The sequence below is a fragment of the Myiozetetes cayanensis genome, unplaced genomic scaffold, assembly GCF_022539395.1.
Source record: "Myiozetetes cayanensis isolate MyiCay16 unplaced genomic scaffold, myiCay2020 scf22, whole genome shotgun sequence".
In the NCBI taxonomy this organism is placed as follows: Eukaryota; Metazoa; Chordata; class Aves; order Passeriformes; family Tyrannidae; genus Myiozetetes; species Myiozetetes cayanensis.
In genome coordinates, this window is record NW_026087434.1 from 4,020,751 (window position 1) to 4,025,838 (window position 5,088).

At 51.1% G+C, this 5,088-nt stretch overlaps 1 non-coding gene across 1 annotated transcript; it reads right to left on the bottom strand.

Moving 5' to 3' along the window:
- Nucleotides 1-2,495: 2,495 nt before the first annotated feature.
- TRNAT-CGU (transfer RNA threonine (anticodon CGU)) lies at nt 2,496-2,567 on the bottom strand. Its single transcript has one exon. It is a non-coding gene; the product is annotated as a tRNA-Thr (tRNA).
- Nucleotides 2,568-5,088: the final 2,521 nt, after the last annotated feature.

Below are 5,088 nucleotides of genomic sequence, written 5' to 3' on the forward strand. Positions count from 1 at the left end.
AGTCCAAACAAAGAACATTATATACTTTTAGTCCCCATTCACATCTTACCTTTCAAAAGCAAACATTTTGTGTCAGCCTCTAAAAAGAATACATAAACCCCAGAAATACTGCTGTTATAATCCATTCATTTTTACACTTATTTTAAAGCAGTCACGAAGAAGTCTGGATTCTGAATAACTGGTTTGTCAAGTCAGAAAGATTAGAGAATTCTGTATCTAAATATGGCCAAGATTTTCAGCAGTAACACATCTTTTAAGTACATTAATTGTAATGTGTTTTTACTGGGTAATTAAAAGGGGCCTCATTTTAATCCTCATTTCACAGAGGTGTTAGATTCAGAGGGAGGCTGCTCAGTATTTTCTGGAATAAAGTCAAAGATCTTAAAGCAACTCAAAAGGGCCACGTAAAAATTTTTATGTTTTAAGTCAAGACTTGTGTCCAAAACAAACAGCTCTCCCTCACCCACCAAAAAACCCCAACCCAAACCCATCTCCAGCACAGCTATGATCAGATCATAAGCACCTTGATTAAAGTTCACTGGCACTCCAGGAGTAGCTATTAAATTAAAGCCAAAAATCAAATTTATTGCCTGAGTAATAAGAGGAGGGCAGGAATTTGGGAAGTGAGTGAACACATGATCTGCCTCAACACAACCCTGCCTTGAAGACAACATGAGCAGAACACACTGACAGAACTGTGTGTTCCTGGACAGAAAGGATCCGGGCACGTGAGCTAATTCCAGGAGGGAAAATGCACAACAACCTTCCAACAGCAGTCCTGGGACAGGGCTCTCCTGTGGGCCCCTCCCCAGGAGCTGAGCACGGAGCCTGGGAAGGACCTTCCTCACAGACGTGTGGGAGCTAAAAGCAAATATTCCAGTTCTGCAGAGACTGAAATTAGGCAACTGGGAAGCTGCCTGGATGTGTTCTGGTCACAGAGAACAGCAGTGCCAGAGCTTTATTGAAATACCTGGTTCTTACTCCTGGGTTTGTGGCACACGTTTGGGCAAGACTCAACTGCTCGAGTCTTCGGGATGGGAAGCCTCCTTCAGGGAGGACCTCACTTTCACAACTGCTTTCAACCAGCAACAAACCCACAGGATTCTGAAATGCTCTGCAAAAGCTGCAAGGTGGCTTTTGAATAATTAAAACCATTTTGGTTTGACAATCTGATGTGAGACACTGTAGAATAAAAAAAAAAGGTCAAAATAAGGTGTTTCAAAGCTGGAACTTGCATCTAACAAAGGGGACAGGATTTTGACAGCACTGCATTTTCCTATTAAAATAGCATCTACATTTTTCTAAACAAATTTTAAACTGCATTTCCTGTTTTTATACCAAAACATAGTGGAGCTTGTTTTGTGGCTTGTTAATAACATGCTATACAACCATTTTGTACAGACCTCCCCCAAACGCCTTACAGTGCAGTCCCTATTGAGAGAGGCAAACAGCCTCCTGCCCAGTCAGGCCCAGGCTGAGCGTGGCACCTGAAACAGCAAAACCAGCTTTTTCCTGAGCATCAAAGGAAGCAGCTAGTTCTTTGAAAGAGGCTCCTCCACTCTTCCCAGATATCTGGCTATTGTGATTTTGCAGTGCAATGATTATTCTTTACAGATTTTAAGCTGTCTGGAAGCAGCAATAAGCAAGGTGATGTTATACAGAGCCAGCAGAAATGCCCTCCCACATGTGTAAAGCTTTGCTCAGACTGGTGTATTAAGAACCAAACAATGAAGGTCAATTCTGGTGTAAATGGCACAACTTCACTGAAAGGGTGGTAAGGCACTGGAACAGGCTGCCTTGGGAAAGGGTTAAAACTGAAAGGGTTAAAAAGCTGTGGGTGTGGCACTGGAGGACATTGCTTAGTGGTGAACATGCAGTGCTGGGTTAACAGCTGGACTGGATGATTTCAGAGGGCCAACCATAACAATTCTTTGATTCTAACTGCTCTAAGCTTTTATCCCAGGATTTGACCTCTCAACCCTTTAAGGACTCTCTGATGTGAGAAGTACATCAAGCCCAGCACCTACTGAGGAAGCACCGGGGAGCGGGATTGCTCACATCCCAGCGGATCCAACGCTCCCCCGCACAGCGCAGCTTTGCTTCAGCTGCGCCTCGCTGCCTTCGGGACACCCGTCCTGGGGCAGAACACACAGAACTGTCCCCTGCGAGGACGTGGTTCGTGGGTCCCGTGGTGCAGGGGGGACACAGGGGTCGGGGCTCCCGAGGGTGCACCACCAGTGCTGCCTGAAGCATAATCATCCCCACGCCCTGCTGATGCCACCCGTGTGCTCCCCACGACACGTGGGGGCCGCAGCCACCCCATCAGCTCCACGGTGGGCACTAGCGGCTCGCCCGCCACCCGCAGCTTCCCCGGGGCCGGGTGTCCGACACCCCGGGAAGGGCAGCGGGGCACCGGGAGCAAAAATGAGCCGCAAACGAGGCGGCGTCCGCGGCCTCCCCGCGGCGGGGCTGCCAGCGCACCGCGCTGCCTCGGCAGGCACGGACGGGGTTCGAACCCGCGATCTTCGGTTTACGAGACCGACGCCTTACCACTTGGCCACCGCGCCCGACGGGCTGGCTGCACCCGCGCGCCGCCAGTGGAAGGCAGCGGGCGGCGCCGCCGGGACCGGACGGGGCGTCCCGGGGCGCTGCCGGCGGCGGGACGGGGCGGGGACGGGGCGGGACGGGGCGGGGATGGGGCGGGAGGGACGGGGCGGAGCGGCCGCGGGGCCGTCCCGTGGGGGCTGCCGCGGGCACGGGCGGGGCGGGGCGCCGGGAGCGGGCGGGGCCCTCGCCGGGTGCCCGCACCGTGTCCCGCCCGCCGGGATCGGCCGCCCCCTGCCCCGTCCCCCTGCAGCGGGACCCCTTCCCCGAGCGCTGCTGCTCCCGCACCGCGGAATTACCGGGGAAGGTTCCTTTCTCCCGGCGGAGTAACGCGGGGCGTCCCTGCAGGAGCACGGAGCTGCCTCGGGAAACAGCGGCTGCTCGGTGTGAGAAAAGCACTGCCAAGCTCACCCTGTCGCTCGCCAGCTCCCGGTTTGGGGGGTCGTGACGGTCCCCCGAGGGCAAGAGCCGAGTGGGATCGGACACAGCCCCTCGCAGGGTCCGGCACATCGCGGGATGCTGGGGACTGTCCCGGAGCCTCCCGCCTCTTCCCTGTGAGCCAAGTAGCAGCGTTTCCCCCCCTTTCCCTTGGGACAGCATCAGGCAATCTAATATGGTTTGTGTCAGGAAGTGTTTCCTGATATTCAAACCGAAATTTCACGTTTTACTTCAATCCCATTATCTTCTGTTTACACAGTCAAATCATAATAGCATAAATCATAAATACAATACTGCATTATTAATATTTCCTCCTTTGGGTTTCCAGCTACCAAATATTTAGTCTTATGGCTAACGCTTGGTTAAAACCCAAGAAATGAATCAGCTCTCATTTTTATCACCACTAGCTGAGGGAAGAATTTGAAGGTTGTGGTTTTGAACCATTATTTAACTTCGCATTGAAATTTTTCATCCTAGCTTCTGGTTTTCAACCAATGCTGGGCAGCAGAAAGTAATCTGCTATTTTTTAGCTTACATGTTCGTCCTGAAAAATGCAAACCGAACCAACCAACCAAAAATGGGAAAAAACCCCAAACCAGGCACAGTTAGAACCTACTACCAATCTGACATAATAGAATCCCTATTGTTACTTTATACTATGAATCTGTAACCAGGCCCCACTGCCTGGTCAAATCAGACCCAAGTTACACAACCTTTATTACAGGAATGCATCCTGTGTTTGCAGTGTTCTCGTTGCTCAAATAAACCAACCACGTGAGGTCTGAGCAGCTCATTCCAAAGAGGAAAAGTTGCTTTCCTCAGGGTCCCATTTTAAGGTGTTTGTACAAATATTGCACTGAATCTATCCCAGCCTGTCTCTGCTGCTAAGGTTTACTTTTTTGAGGCTACAGTTGCTTGGGAACTCAGCATCCCAGCGATACCCAGAGCCCCCAAAAAAGCAGGATGGCAAGAGGTGCTGGGGTTGCAGAACTCGCAGTTGGTTTTCAGCCACATCCTGCCCCCTCCATGGCCCTGGACTTTGCATTTCAGGTGGTGGGTGTTTGACCACATCCCTGGGCACAGCACAGTCCTGGCAGTGCTCCTACTCCCTCCCCAGCTCTGGCAGAGTGATGGGAAGAGCCTGGTTGTTTTCTGCTGCCCCCACTGCCCAGCCCTGCTGCTCCCTGGCATGGGGCCACTGAGTGGGGGGGCTTCAGGGCTTCACCTTCAATCCATGCTTACAGAGTTATTTCCATGAATGAAAACAAACTCCTCTGCTGCTGCCCCCCAGTTCATTGCTCTGCACAGCCAGAGCTCGTCTTCTCAGTCCACACTTTGATCCAAGAGGCTGAAGGACAGCCTTGGTCAGGTGTTGTTTCTCTGTCACATGGGACAAGTGCTCAGGAAGACCAGAGCATTCCTGAGAGCAGCTTTGCCTGGTGACTGTTCAGGTTTTAAATAAAAGCCTGAGCACATTAAGAAAAGCCACAGAGACAGTGTTTCATAAAACACAACCAGCACTTTGCTCCAGTACAACAGGGAGAGAGCGAGGGCAGCCTTTCAGCAGCTGAGCTCCATCTTCCTCAGTTGGTGCCACAGCCCAGATCCTCTGTCTTTTCAGAAACAGTCTGTACTCTGAGTCATAAACCCCCTGTTACACACTATTGCCTCAAAATGCAAACTGCCTCGTCAGTCAGTGAGCTCAGGCACAAAGATCTCGGTGTGAGGGAAATGAGTAGCGTGCCAGAGGACATGCTGACATATTATCATTGCAAAGTTGCTTTAAAATCACCATTAACCCAAATAGTTATGGTTATACATCTGGGACAGTCTTCAATTTACTAGTCATATGCTCTAACCTCTTTTTTTCGCATCCAAAAAGCAGTTGGCTCCGAGGACAAACTTCACCCGAGTTATGCAAGGTAGGAGAGTCCTTGCTGCATTGCGTGGGTCAGAAGACACTTAGAGTGGAGTCACACAGCCCAGTCTGCCCTCAGAGATTCAGGAAAGCGTTGAAACATGGGCCACGAAGAGTAGTGAACAGAG